This window comes from Nomascus leucogenys, chromosome 7b (assembly GCF_006542625.1).
Source record: "Nomascus leucogenys isolate Asia chromosome 7b, Asia_NLE_v1, whole genome shotgun sequence".
Lineage (NCBI taxonomy): Eukaryota > Metazoa > Chordata > Mammalia > Primates > Hylobatidae > Nomascus > Nomascus leucogenys.
In genome coordinates this window covers 14,326,851-14,342,051 of record NC_044387.1, presented here as the reverse complement: position 1 = coordinate 14,342,051, position 15,201 = coordinate 14,326,851, and the positions used below count along the sequence as shown (strand labels likewise).

At 38.8% G+C, this 15,201-nt stretch overlaps 1 protein-coding gene across 25 annotated transcripts in view; it reads right to left on the bottom strand.

Moving 5' to 3' along the window:
- RBFOX2 (RNA binding fox-1 homolog 2) overlaps positions 1-15,201 on the bottom strand; it is a 290,938-nt gene that overhangs the window by 159,888 nt on the left and 115,849 nt on the right. The window lies entirely within an intron of this gene.

Genomic DNA, 15,201 nt, shown 5'->3' with positions numbered 1-15,201 from the left:
ACCAGCCTGACCAACATGAGAAACCCTGTCTCTAATAAAAATACAAAAATTAGCTGGGCATGGTGGCGCATGCCTGTAATCCCAGCTACTCAGGAGGCTGAGGCAGGAGAATTGCTTGAACCCAGGAGGCGGAGGTTGCAGTGGGCCAAGATCTAGCCATTGCACTCCAGCCTGAGCAACAAGAGCAAAATTCTGTCTCAAAAATAAAATAAAATAAAAGATAAAAGACATACCCTGCAGCAAAGCAGGAGACAAATACCAAGAAAAGAAACCCTCAAAATAAAGAAAAGTTTAAGTATGTCACAAAAACTCTGCAAACTACCTCTAAAACTCCCATGGGTGGAACCATCATAAACTTCTTTGGAACCACAGGAAGGGCTTGTAAATTCCTATTATAAATGCATCTATTTCTTTTCTGATCATAATCTTTAAAATTAGGTGGTCAGTCTGGTCAGAAATAAAACTCTTCTGTATGTTTCCTTTAAGAAAACATACAAAAACCAAAAACCCACAGGGAAGCTAAGTTATCTTTTTTATTCATGCTCCTGCATGTTCACATTTTTCTGCCTTTAAAACAAAAAAAGAGGCCGGGCGCGGTGGCTCACACCTGTAATCCCAGCACTTTGGGAGGCCGAGGCGGGCAGATCACGAGGTCAGGAGATCGAGACTACGGTGAAACCCCGTCTCTACTAAAAATACAAAAAATTAGCTGGGCGTGGTGGCAGGTGCCTGTAGTCCCAGCTACTCGGAGAGGCTGAGGCAGGAGAATGGCGTGAACCCGGGAGGCGGAGCTTGCAGTGAGCCGAGACTGTGCCATTGCACTCCAGCCTGGGCGACAGAGCGAGACTCCGTCTCAAAAAAAAAAAAAAAAAAAAAAAAAAAAAAAAAACAAGAAAGAAAAAAGGGGAATAAAGTGGTAAGAGAAGAAAAAAATTTATTTCCAATTATCAAAGTCAAATAAGGAAAGCTATGCTTTATAGCTATATACAATTCACATTAAGAGACAAAAAGGTGTAAAAACTCCACACTATAAAGAGACTGTAAAAAGAATCACAGTCTTATACACAGAGATTAAAATGCATACATACTTCATTCTATCAGGAGAGCATGTTATCACACTTTGTGACTGATAGCTTATCACCCTATCCGTTAGTTTACAGGAGAGAATGTGTCAATTTGAGCATTGAAGAAAGTCTTCTGAGGGCCCACAGAGGAAGTTTCTGGCGTGCTTGCTTCTGAGAAAGAAAAATCAGATAATCTGGGACAGCAATATGGGTATTGCCAATAATTCTAACCTTGCTTCCTGAATTCCTGCATCTCAAAAATGCTGGATTTTGCAATGTGAGTCTGGTGGGGCAGAAAGGGTTTGGAGCCACATTTTAGATTCTCTGCCTCTGACTCCAATAATTCAAGAGGCTACTTGTTTTGTTTGTTTGTTTTTGAGATGGAGTCTCACTCCGTGGCCCAGGCTGGAGTGCAGTGGCATGATCTCGGCTCACTGCAACCTCCGCCTCCCAGGTTCAAGTGATTCTCCTGTCTCAACCTCCCAAGTAGCTGGGATTACAGGCGCCTGCCACCACACCCAGCTATTTTTGTATTTTTAGTAGAGACAAGGTTTCACCATGTTGGCCAGGCTGGGAGGCTGCTTGTTTTATATGAGTTTCTCTGTGGTTGTAAGAGGATAGTGGGAGGAAGTAGGTATACCGGGCGAGCCAGCATAATTTCTCAAAAATGTACCTGAGAAATAGGTACCAAAAATTTTTCAGAAGAAATCTGAGGCAACCCTCTATACATAGTTTATATTCCTATCACTTCCTGGACTGGTAGAGACAATACAGACTCACCAAAACAACACTGAGGTAGAGAAATGAGATGTATGAGTATTGTCTACGAAGCTGACTTAAAAAAAAAAAAAAGTTGAAAGAATGAGGCTCTTTTTCCCTCACTTCCTCTCAGCTTAAAATAGCAGGGATTCCCACAGGGCAATCTCTAATAGAATTCTGCTACTCAAATGTGACACATGGACCAGCATCAGCAGAATGAGCATCAACTGGAAACTCCTTAGATTTGAAGAATCTCAGGCCCCACCCTAGACTTACAAAATCAAAATCAAATGATAACAGAAGCCGCAGGTAACTCTCAGGCACACTGAAATCTGAGAAGCTGGTCTAGACAGAGGCACTGGCCACATGCAGCAGTAGCGACTCACGGGAGAAGGGGTAGATATGGTTGCCACTTTCTAGTTAGGGGATGTAAACCACCCTGGAAGACAAAACAGTGAACATTCCTCTCCCACTTGCTGATTTCAATGTAACATCACCAACCGCTACTATTTACTCCAAGCATATTATATGCCACAACTTTGCATGCATTATCTCATTGCATCTTCACAATATCTCTGTAAGACAGGCCCTATTATCTTTTTCACAGATCAAAGGAAACTGAGGCCCAAAGTGGTTACATAATATACTCATGGTCTCACAGCTAGTGAATGAAGAGCCAAAAGTTCAACGTTCGTTTTTAAGACTCCAAGATCATTTCCACTAAACCATACCTATTCACTGACAAAACTGAATCAAGACTGGAAAAAAATCACTAAAAAACTTACCTTGGATATAACCCTGCACTCTACCTCTGCCCATTACCAAGACTTTAAAAAACAAATGAAGCCAGGTGTGGTGATGTCAGCCTGTAATCCTAGCTTCTCAGGAGGCTGAGGCGGGAGGGTTTGCTTGAGCTCAGGAGTTTGAGACCAGCCTGGGAAACATAGTAAAACTCTCATCTCAAGAAAAAAGTAAAAAACAACAACAAACGACAGATATAGGGTTTGGGAGTTGGTGTACACATACTGTACGTGTGCACTGGCCAAAACCCTGCTACTACTGATGTCATTAAGAGAATAGACCCAGAAACTTCTGTGAATGGTGGTTACCTTCTATGATGTCTAAACTAAGCTCTAGATGTATACATGGAGAAAGCAGTCCATCTCAAAGCTAGCCTCTTGGGAAAGGCAAGTAAGTGATTTGTTAGAGTTCTTACTCCCAGTTATTAGGAAACCCAGAGCTACTATCCCTAAAACAGAAAACTGCATTATCTTGGCTGGGCGCAGTGGCTCACACCTATAATCCCAGCAATTTGGGAGGCTGAGGCAAGTGGATCACTTGAGGTCAGGAGTTCAAGACCAGCCTGGCGAACATGGTGAAACCCCATCTCTGCTGAAAATACAAAAATTAGCCAGGTGTGGTGGTGCATCTGTAGTCTCAGCAACTCAGGAGGCTGAGGCAGGAGAATCGCTTGAACCCTAGAGGCAGAGGTTGCAGTCAGCTGAGATTGTACCACTGCACTCCAGCCTAGGCGACAGAGTGAGCCTCTGTCTCAAAAAAAAAAAAAAAAAAAAAAAAAAAAAGAAAAGAAAAAAGAAAAGCTGCATCATCTTAAAAGACCCGTCTTTCCTTATTATGTTTCAATTATACTCTCAAAGAACTTCCCTTACTTCTAACTAGCTTTCTCTGGTATCCCCTCCCTACAATTTTTGACCTCATGAAGTCCTCCCATCCCAGCCACTTTTCCATTATCTACCCACTCCAGTTCTGCACCCCCTTTGTCCAATTTTGATGCCGTGTTCCATAATTACAATCTCTCCCTTGCAAATACCCTCAATCATTTGTCTTCTCCATCACTGCCATCTGACAAACTCCAATCCTGGTTAAATCCAATTGTCTGCCTTTTCTAGTGCCTATGCCCAATCAGCTGAATGTTGCTGACGAAAAATCACATCACCAAGCTGACTGACTTCATTATATATTCATGATCACAAACCTCAAGTGGACACTCAACGATGCCAAGCAATCCACCAAAGCTGCCCTTGAAAGCTTTCCTACTCCCCAAAATGACTATTTCTTGCTTCTCCTCAAACCTCCCGCATTCACTCTTCACTACCTACTCTCAGCTAATTTTCTTATTTTATTTTTTGTCTGTTTGTTTTGAGACAGGATCTCACTCTGTCACCCAGGCTGGAGTGCAGACGCGCGATCACGGCTCACTGCAGCCTTGACCTCCTGGGCTCAAACTATTCTCCCACCTCAGCCTCCCAAGTGGCTGGAATTACATGCACACGCCACCATGCCCAGCTAATTAAAAACAAAACAAAACAAAACAAAACATTTAGAGAAGGGGCGGGTCTCACTATGTTGCCCAGACTAGTCTTGAATTCCTGGGTTCAAGCAATCCTCCTGCCCCAGCCTCCCAAAATGCAGGGATTACAGCCATGAGCCACTACACACAACCTCTTAGCTAATTTTCTATGTCATTTTAAATGAGAAGCATTCAGACAATATCTTCTTACCACTAAATCTAATATCCTATAGTAAGTAAATGATTAAATGAACCCTAATTTTTTAAAGTTCTCCTTTGACCCCTCATCTCCCTCCAGCTACCTGCTATTTTCCTGCTCACCACTTCAGGGTAAATTGTCTTGAAAAAGTTGTTGTCTATATCTGTCTCAATTTCTTCACTTCTCATTTTCTTCAATCTACTCAAAACAAAGTTTCCAAGCCCTCCACTCCATTAAATCAACTTATCAAGGTCTACTACTTCCACATTTATCTGACCTCTTAGCAGGATTCAACAAAGCTGACAATCTTCTTAAAACATTCCCTTCTTCTGGCTTCTGAGACACTACAATGCCAATTTTTTGTCTTTTCATGCATCACTGATTACTGTTTCAGTATCTTTTTATGGCTTCTCCCTCGACAGACCTCTAAAAGGTAAGTGTTCCTTGGGGTTCAACCCTGAGTCATCTTCTCTAAGTTGTCTCATCCATTCCCATCACTTCAAATACCATCAACATGTTAATAACTGCCAAGTTACACCCCTAGCAGAGACCTCTCCCCATGCTCCAATATGACTACTTAGCTGTCACACAAGCATGTCAAACTCAACATGCCCAAAACTGGGTCCTTAATTCTCCACCATCACCACCCTTAAAGGGCCCCTGGTACTACCTGACAATTATGAAAGCCAGAAACCCTTTCCTCACCCCTCATCCCTCACATTCAACCTACAGCAACTTCTGTGTGTGTGTGACTTCACTTGACCTCCACTGCCTTAACCCACCTTAACCCAAGCCACCATCATCTCTTTCCTGAATATCACACTAGTTTCCCCATTTCCATTGTTGCTCCCTTCCAAAACACTCATCACACAGCAGCCAGAAAAACTTTGTAAAACAAACACCAGATCTTATCACTCTCCTACTTCTACGACATCACATTATATTTTTTTTCTTTCCAAACTCCTGATGATGGTCTTTAAGGTCCTATATGACCTGCTATGTGCCCACTTCTCCAACCTCGCTTCATACCATATCTCCTCTCAATCACTATTCTAAAGACACTGATCTTGTATCAATTCCTCTCCCCCACACCCTTTCATTCCCTCTTTCTGAAACCCTTCCTCGTTCCACCTTCATTCTTTGCAAGCCAGGCTCCTTCTTATCTTTTAGAACTCAGCTTAAATATCACTTCCTCAAATAAAACTCTCCAGACTCCTCTATCTAGTTGGAGGTCTTTCCCCACAAGCCCATACTCTGTTACTGTGCCCTGTTTATGTTCTTCCTAGCAGTTACCAAAATCTTTAATTATTTATGCTTTTTTTTGTTACAGATTTCTCCATTAGAAAGTAATGTTTTGTGTATGTCAGATACAACTGAGATCTTCTACTATGAAACGTTTTATCCTTTGACTTTTTGTTAGGGAAGGTCAAAGTTATTTGTAGGAGTTTCTGGCACTCGGGCAACTGTCTAACCAAGTCCTATAAATAAAGTTAGAGTGCTACTAATTTCACCCTAGTTACCAAAAGGACTCACAGCTTTGCCACAAATACAAACCACAAATAAATGCTGGTATCAATGGCTTTAAAATGCTACACTTTGAAATAATCATAATGTCAATATGAAAAGGCAGTTCCAATTTAATCATTTACTTTAAGCTAATCTGATAATCTACATTCCAAATTGTCTCCCTTCCAAAACTATAAATTTATTCTTCTCAGCACAATAAAATAATAGCATCCCAGTTCAAGCTCTCCTCTAATCAAGCTTGCTGTATATCAGTTAGTTAACTAGAGTCTAGAACTATGTCGTCTAACACGCAGCCAGTTGTCATATGTGGTTATGTGAATTTAACTTCATTAAAATTAAAATTTCAGTTACTTAATACTAGCCACATGTCAAGTGCTCAAGAGCCACGTGAGGACAGTGGCTATCATAATGGATAGGGCAGACATAAAACATTTCTATCATCACAGAAAGGTCTATCAGACAGAGCTGTCCTAGAACACGGTAATAACCAGGAAGCAAAAAGGCCCTCTAGGTATCCAGAATTCCAAAACATTCATTCCAAAATTTTCATCAGCAGGAAAACTCCATCAGACCTTCTCTCTGAATCTATTTATTTTTATTTTAGGAATATTTCTGTCCTGGTTATCTGGCTAATTGTCCACCAAAAATTTACAAAGCAAATTAAGAAAGGGAACTGGGAAGCAGTGGTGAGTAAGTACCAGAGGAAAAAGGAATATTATGTTGGAGGCAGCCAACATAGGAAACAAGAAAGATGAAGAGAAAAAAAAATCTAAAAAGCAGGTAAAATAGATTGATGATATATATCAAAAATGGTGTCACTCAGTAAGGCAAAACCAGCAAAAGCTCCTGAAATATTATTCTTTTATATTCCTAAACAACACTGATGCTGATAACTGTGTTAAAACCATTTAAAAATGCCCACTATTTTACTGTTAAGAAGAAATAAATTTTATAGTTATACAACACAATTTAGAAGGATTTATTTCTGAAATGACTGAATCTTAAATACCTTGGTCCTTAAAGAAGGGAAAATCCTCTCAGCTGGTTAGGATACTCAGCCATCAAGAAGAGAAATATTCTGCACAAATTCAAGTGTTCAGTCCCTTGAATATGAATGAATGCTGTTTACAGAGCAGGTATAGATATGAAAGTAAGACAAGGCTCTTCTGTTTAATGAATTATGGCTTATCCATACAGTGAAACACTGAACAGTATAGCCTTGGGGGAGGGGGATGAGGAAGCTCTTAAAATACCATTATGAAATACTCTAATAGAGTCATGCACTGCATAACAACGTTTCAGTCAATGATGGAACACATATGCCATGGTGGTCCCGTAAGATGATAATACCATATTTTTACTGTGCTTTGTCCATGCTTAGATATGTTTAAATATAAAAATATTTGCCATTGTGTTACAATTGCCTACAGTATTCAGTAGAGTAACATGCTGTACTGGTTTGCAGCCTAAAGGTATTAGGCTGTACCATATATAATATATAGTCAGGTATACATCTAGTGTTTGTGTAAGTACATTCTATGACATTTTCACAATGAAGTCACCTAACGACACATTTCTCAAAACGTATCCTTATCATTAAGCCATGCATACCACATATGTCATTAAGTGGAAAAAAGAAAGGTTTAGCAATGGTTTTAAAACCAGTGGTTTTTTAAATGGGAGGAAAAGCTCAAAGGAGAAATTATACACAAGAAGTAAAAAACACCAAGTGCCTGTAGGGGAAAGACACTGGGGACTCAAGACAGGAATGGGAGAGCAACTTTTCATGATATGACCATTTTCTACTTTTAAAATATTAACTTATGTAAATGTTATTTATTCAAAATACAATAATCCTAACCTTTTATAAAAGCGAGTTCTCTATCCCTAAGAAATGTATAATCTAATGACTTACCCAGGCTTCAAAAAACAAAAGAAAAAAAATCACACTTTTTCCTTTACCAATGGTCAGATATTTAAATATTTCACACATACTTTATTCTTACTTAAAACCTCATTCTACGGCCTGGCATAGTGGCTCATGTCTGTAATCCCAGCACTTTCTGGGGCTGAGGCAGGCAGATCTCTTCAGGTCAGGAGGCCAGCCTGGCCAACAGAGTGAAACCCCATCTCTACTAAAAATACAAAAATTAGCTGGGCGTGGTGGCACACACCTGTTAGTCCAGCTGCTCGGGTGGTTGAGTCACAAGAATTGCTTGAACCCAGGAATTGGAGGCTGCAGTGAGCCAAGATCACGCCACTGCATCCCAGCCTGGCCAACAGAGCAAGACTCTGTCCCAAACAAACAAACAAAAAACCAAAAAACTCATTCTATACCATTTGGATTTCCATTTCCAACAAACTAATCAATTTTGGAAAAAAACTCAAACTTGATCTTAAAATGGAAACTGCAGTGATCCTTATCATAATCTTGTATTATTTAACTTTTAAAAAATCTTTGCATAAAGGTATATACATTTCAAGAAAAAAATCACCTTGTTGGAAAACATGGCAAAGACTGGTTGAAAATCTCCCAGGGAAGCCGCAGAATGGTCTTCCATATCATGTGGGAGATAAGGTTGGGTCACTCTGATAGGCTCTGGAGCTGAGAATGCTAGTGGTTTCCCAATATCCTCTCTTCCCTTCTTCCTTAGTAACAAAACCCCAGTTTTCATTTTAGCATATTACTATACACGCTTCCCCAGAAAAGGACTACATCTTTCATCCTCCACTACAGCTACATATGGCCCTAAGACTAATTCCAACCAATGAGATATAAGCAGAAATGTTACGTGGAACTTCCTGGAAGTTTTCTTAGGTAGGGGAGGGGACACCCCTCTTTTCTTCCTCTCAAACTGCTTTGTGGAAAGGGGGAAATGATGGCTGAATCATCTAGGCCCATCCTACAGTCAGAGAAGCAAACAGGACTAAGGATCCTAGATCCTTGGTAATCAGAGAGCACCATATTAGCCTGGACTGCCTAATTCCAGACTTCTTTTTCATGAAAGACAAATGAATCTCTCTCTTGTTAAGATTCTGTGTGGGGAAGAGGAGATTGTTACATGCAGCTGAACTTAATCCTAAATGTTTTCAACAATAAATTATTTACTTTAACTTACAAATCAAAACTCAATTTTTTTTTTTGAAATAGAGTGTCGCTCCGTCGCGCAGGCTGGAATGCAGTGGCGTGACTCCGGCTCACTGCAACCTTCACCTCCTGAATTCAAGAGATTCTTGTGCTCAGCTTCCCAAGTAGCTGGGATTACAGGCACCCACCACCATGCCCAGCTAATTTTTGTATTTTTAGTGGAGACGGGTTTTTGTCACATTGGCCAGACTGATCTCGAACTTCCGACCTTAAGAGATCTGCCTGCCTCGACCTCCCAAAGTGCTAGAATTACAGGTGTGAGCCACTGTGCCCTGCCCAAAACTCAATTTCACTTAAAACAACAGAAAGCTTTATGCACATCAACAGTGTGCAAATTTGATGACCAAAACAGAGACTGTTAAAGAATCTTGAAATGTCTATTTCAAATGTTTAGGCCAAGAAGTCAACTGGTGTATCACTCTGATCTACTATCCATAACTATTCCACACCAAAATGATAGAAATAAAATTTTAACTTAACCATTCTTGAATTCGTATAATGAGAAAAAGTCAAATATGGACACATTCAGTTTCTTCATCTGCAAAATGGAGTTAATAATGCCTACATTACAGGGACGTTGTCAAACCCAAATAGAGAACAAATGTTCTTCAACTTACAATGGGATTTTGTCCCTATAAACTCATCATAAGTTGAAAATACAGTAAGTCAAAAATGCATTTAACACACCTAACCTACCAAACATCATAGCTTAGCCTAGCCTACACTACACATGCTCAGAACACTTACATTAGGTTACAGTTGGGTAAAATCATTTAACACAATGCCTATTTTATAATAAAAGTGTTGAATATCTCATGTAATTTCCTGAATATTATAATAAAAGTGAAAAAATGGGTACTCAGACGGTTTCTACTGAATGAACATTGGTTTCTACTGAATGCGTATTGCTTTTGTACCATTGTAAAGTCAGAAAACTGTTAAGTAGAACCATTCTAAATTGTGGATGGTTCAACATCTGTATGTTAAGCTATTATGTAAACAGAGCAATATATACTATCATTATCATTACAATTACCACCACAATAGCCAACTGGTAAATATGAGTCACAAAACAAAAAGCACTAGATGAAAGCTATTAAATAGGCAGAAAGTTAGGTTTGGGGCTCAAGGAATTCAGTGAACTTGCCAAGCCTCTTTCACTCAATTTCTCATCCTGCTATCTTTTTTTTTTTTTTTTTTTGAGATGGAGTCTCGCTCTGTCGCCCAGGCTGGAGTGCAGTGGCACGATCTCAGCTCACTGCAACCTCCACCTCCCAGGTTCATGCCATTCTCCTGCCTCAGCCTCCCAAGCAGCTGGGACTACAGGCGCCCACCACCATGCCTGGCTAATTTTTTGTATTTTTAGTAGAGACAGAGTTTCACTGTGTTAGTCAGGATAGTCTCGATCTCCTGACCTTGTGATCCACCCGCCTTGGCCTCCCAAAGTGGTGGAATTACAGGCGTGAGCCACCGCGCCCAGCACATCTCACTATCTTTCAGAAAATCATTGTATCAGGTTTGGTGCAGTGGCTCATGCTTCTAGTTGCAGCTGCTCAAGAGGCCAAGGTGAGAGGATCACATGGGGCCAGGAATTTGAGACCAGCCTAAGCCACATAGCAAAACCCAGTCTCTTAAACATATATATATGAAAAAATATACATTACATCAGGAATTTGTTTCCTTCTTTAAAGTATGGGGGGAAAGAAGGGAGTTGAGAGGTTGTAAGGGGAGAAAAAGAACAACAGCAGTAAAAGGCTTAAAGTAATTAGGAAGTCAGATACACTTGAAATCCGTAACCCTGTTTTAGCATTTTACAAGTTGTCAAAAGGTAATACAACAATTTTAAAAGTAATGCTATCAATATTTTTCTTCATTCAAAAGAAAAATACTAAATACAAATATAGTTTCTACTTAGTATGCAACAATCTATCATTAAAAGTGCAATGTCTCTGAGCAATGTATTCGAGAAATAAGGGTAACATGTGAGTCCTCCTGTTGGAGCGCAGTGGCACAATCTCAGCTCGCTGCAACCTCCGCCTCACGGATTCAAGCGATTCTCCTGCCTCAGCCTCCTGGGTAGCCGGGATTACAGGCACAAGCCACCATACCCGGTTAATGTTTTTGTATTTTTAGTAGAGACAGGTTTCGCCATGTTGGCCAGGCTGGTCTCCAACTCCTGACCTTAGGTGATCCACCCACCTCGGCCTCCCAAAGTGCTGGGATTACAGGCGTGAGCCACTGTGCCCAGCTTTACTTTCTTTTCAGGCAGAAAAAGAAGACAATTTTTAACCTGTACCCAAAGGCATAGACAATACAAATGTAATCTATTTTAATGATTGATAATCATAAATATTTACTTAATTTCAACAAAGTCATGATTTTTTGCTCTTTAAACAAAATATAGCTGAATCTCTTTAACTTTTATACTTAAAATGATTTAACTTCTTCAAAATGTGTTTAAAGTTTGAAAAAAAGCCAATGAAGTCACTTCTTGAAGCCATTAATTCATCTTTTTAACACTACTTCTGGTGACTTTAATCCACACACACATTGTACATGAGTCATACTGGTGCTGTGTTATTCAATTCATTATATTTTGAAAAGTACTCTGTGGTCAAATTAACTTTGAGAAACACGCTTTAAGCAATTTTATTGTTTGCCCAATTTGAATTTTCGCAGGCTTCTAACAGGATACTTAAATTAATAGATTTTTTTTTACAAATTTCACATATACTCATAGGAAGAAAACAAGCTATCCAGGGGTGCCAGAGATAGCTAGCTGACAGGCAGACAGATGCCAAGAATTTGCTCCACAATTTAAAGGGCTACAATCAGGATAACAGAAGTGTGAGAAACAGACTCAGACAGCTTAAGGGTTTTTGTTTCCCAGAAGGAATACCAATGGAAGGGATACCATTGCCCATTTCTATACTTTTCTGTTCTGAATAGCCATATCCAAGCAGCTTTACTGTGTGAGATTCCTGGAGAGTTAGAACTACTCCCACTTCCCTAGATGATTCCCTTGAAATGCCAACTTATGTGTCTGAATGCATGCAAAGGAGGTTGAGGGTCTTCTGAACTAGCAGAAAAAAACTGAAATAATATTATTTTCTGAGAAGGTAATCTATTTTAATCCATTGGGCTTTACCATTCTATCCCATATCTAAGCAATCGCTGCAGCATCAAAATGTTCCTAAACATTTTGTACATGCCAAACTCTATAAACTTATTTTCAGGCTATGACTTTACTTTTAATAACATAAATGAGTTCAGTGGGACTTATTTTAATTATTTCTGAAACGGTTTATTTTTAGTAAATATAATAGTCCCCCACATGGAAAGCTATAACCATGCCAAAAACGTTCTAGGAGAAGATAAAACCCTATTTATAGACCTATCAGTTGCTCCTTGCTTAGGTTGTAACATAGTTTCCACTTTAAGCCTGATATGACCTCCCGGGACTTCTCTGGTCTCTAATATGTCCCTTTCATCCTGAAGTTTCCCACATTTATCTTTGTCTCCCCCGAGTACTTGAGTTAAGCTACTATGGGTTGGGGGAAGGGAGAAGGAAAGAATCTCCTTTGTAAAAGCCATCTCCTACAGAAGAGTTTTAGGTAATTTTCAGGAACTTAAAAAATGAAAGTTCTTCACTTGGTGGGTTTTTTTGGGAGAGAACCTCATAAATATTCAACAATCATCAGGAATACTGCTACACAGTAATCAATGCATATAGGAAATGGAAATGGCAACAAGGCCTACTGGTGTCTTAATCGACCTCTGATTTATCCTGAAGTTTTGCATCCTTTAAAAATCCAACAAGAGTAAAAGTATTTTAATATACAGGATACTACATTCTCTAATCAAAGGAAAGCTAATCACGGAAGCTAAAATATAAATAAATGTAAGAAATTTTTCCTAAAATTTGTGATCTCAGGGATTAAGTTGTTATTATTGGTGTTGTTTACATTAGCTGCTGGTATCTTTACACTCCTCACTTAAAATGCTAATTGGTGGAATCTCCCCTTCCCAATCTCTGCCTATGACTCCATCAACAATTTTAGAAGGTATAAGTACCTTATTCTAATCCAATGAGCCATTTTCAATTTCCTTTCACTAGCAGTGGCATGACCCATATCCTATCTCACCCCAGCCCTTCTCCACTCCATACTCTGGATAAAATTTTTAATGAATCCTGTTTTTACTGCTCCAGCAAATCCTAACCCCTTTCATCTCTGAACCCCAGTAACATTTGCTGGTCTTGGTTCACTCATTTTTTTTAATCTTAAATATATACTTCTTTTTTGTTAATTCCATGTTTGTAGGTCTTGTATCCTGAATGAGACTGCAAATTGTACCCAACTGTAAAGGCCTAGTGGGCAATGACACATCTTATCTCAGCATCACCAGCTGGTCATGCCAACTGACTGGCATATAACAGGCACATAATAAACATTATGGAAATATTTGTTGAGGTGATCTGGATGGCAGAAACAGCGTACTACATATACTTCTCTTATATGAATCTCTCAGAGCACACCACTGGGAAAGCCCAACATAATGTGTGGCAGAGCTAAATCACAAGCAACTCCTCAAGAGAGGAAGGGAGAAGAACATGAGCATTCATTAATACCAACCCATCTTTCATTAGATTCCCATCAACATTCTCAGGAGCTCAAACAGATGGTGCGAACACAGGACGTACCAAGTGATGGAGCAAGCAATAACATTTCCTCACCCCAAGAAAATTCTTCCACCTTTTCCATCTACCTATATCTTACTTAACCTTTAAGTCCTACCTCTTCCTGTCCACCCCAATTCACAGTGAAATCCCCCAAGCTCTCCAGTACCTGAGGACGAGTAGCTATTTAGCATTTTCACTTAAAACAAGGGATGGATCTAAACTTTAACAAAAAAATAATTCAAAATAAACGCCAGTAAAAGTTACCTGATTGTAAAAGTTGGCAAACACCAGTAAATACTTCTTTTAATTTTTTTTCAGTTGTTAAACTTATCATATAAAATGTATTTCCCTTTTTAAAAGAAGACATATGGGTTTTCTGGGGTGATCTGAGCTGAGGCATGAGCATGGATGATCAAATAAAACTCTCAAGATCATATCCCAGAGGCAGCATGGCATTGAAGAAAGAACTGAGGTTTGAAAGTGAAACAGACCTACAATCAAATTGCCAAATCACCATTCATTAGCAGTGACCTTGAGCAAGTACTTTAACCCCTCTTAACCTGTTTTGTAATCAACAAATGCAGAATTAAGATGAAAATTAGAAATAATGTACATAAAACACCTAGGCCAGTGCCTGTCTTAACAAATTTCAATTGTTAATGGTTTTGTCTACTGTCATTTTTCTTAGCCCACAACAAATGACAGAAAATGATTTATTGGCAAATTTGACATTTTAGGGCTTCTACTGTAATTTTTTTTTTAATTGGAAGCAACAAAATATCAGTAAGAACTCACCTTTAATTTCTCTGTGAATTTAAAAGTAAACCCTGGCCAGTTGCAGTGGCTGATGCCTATAATCCCAGCACTTTGTAAACAGAGGCGGAAAGGAGTTCCTTTGACCACAAGTTCAAGATCAGCCTGGGCAACATAGCAAAACTCTGTCTCTATTTTTAAAAAGTAAAAAAAGTAAGATCTCCAGGAAGAGAAACACGAAGTGTTCTCTTGGGTAAGGTGTATCTATTAAATCAGATGGCTAGGATAATTTACAAGCAAAAAAATAAAGCTCTTTAAGGGAGCACCTAACAGGATATATATATCCTGTTTTTTCTATTATATATATATAATTATATCATTATAATATGTGTGTATATGTATGTGTGTATACATATATAGATGGAGATATACATATATATAACTATATCATTATAATATGTGTGTATATGTATGTGTGTGTATACATATATAGATGGAGATATACATATATATATATATTATATATTTGTATATGTATGTGTGTACATATATAGATGGATATACAGATATATATATAATTATATATATGTGTGTATATGTATGTGCATATATATAGATGATATATATATATTAAATTATATCAATATGTGTGTATATGTATGTGTGTGTATACATATATAGATGGAGATATACAGATATATATATAATTATATCATTATATGTGTGTATATGTATGTGTGTGTACATATATAGATGGAG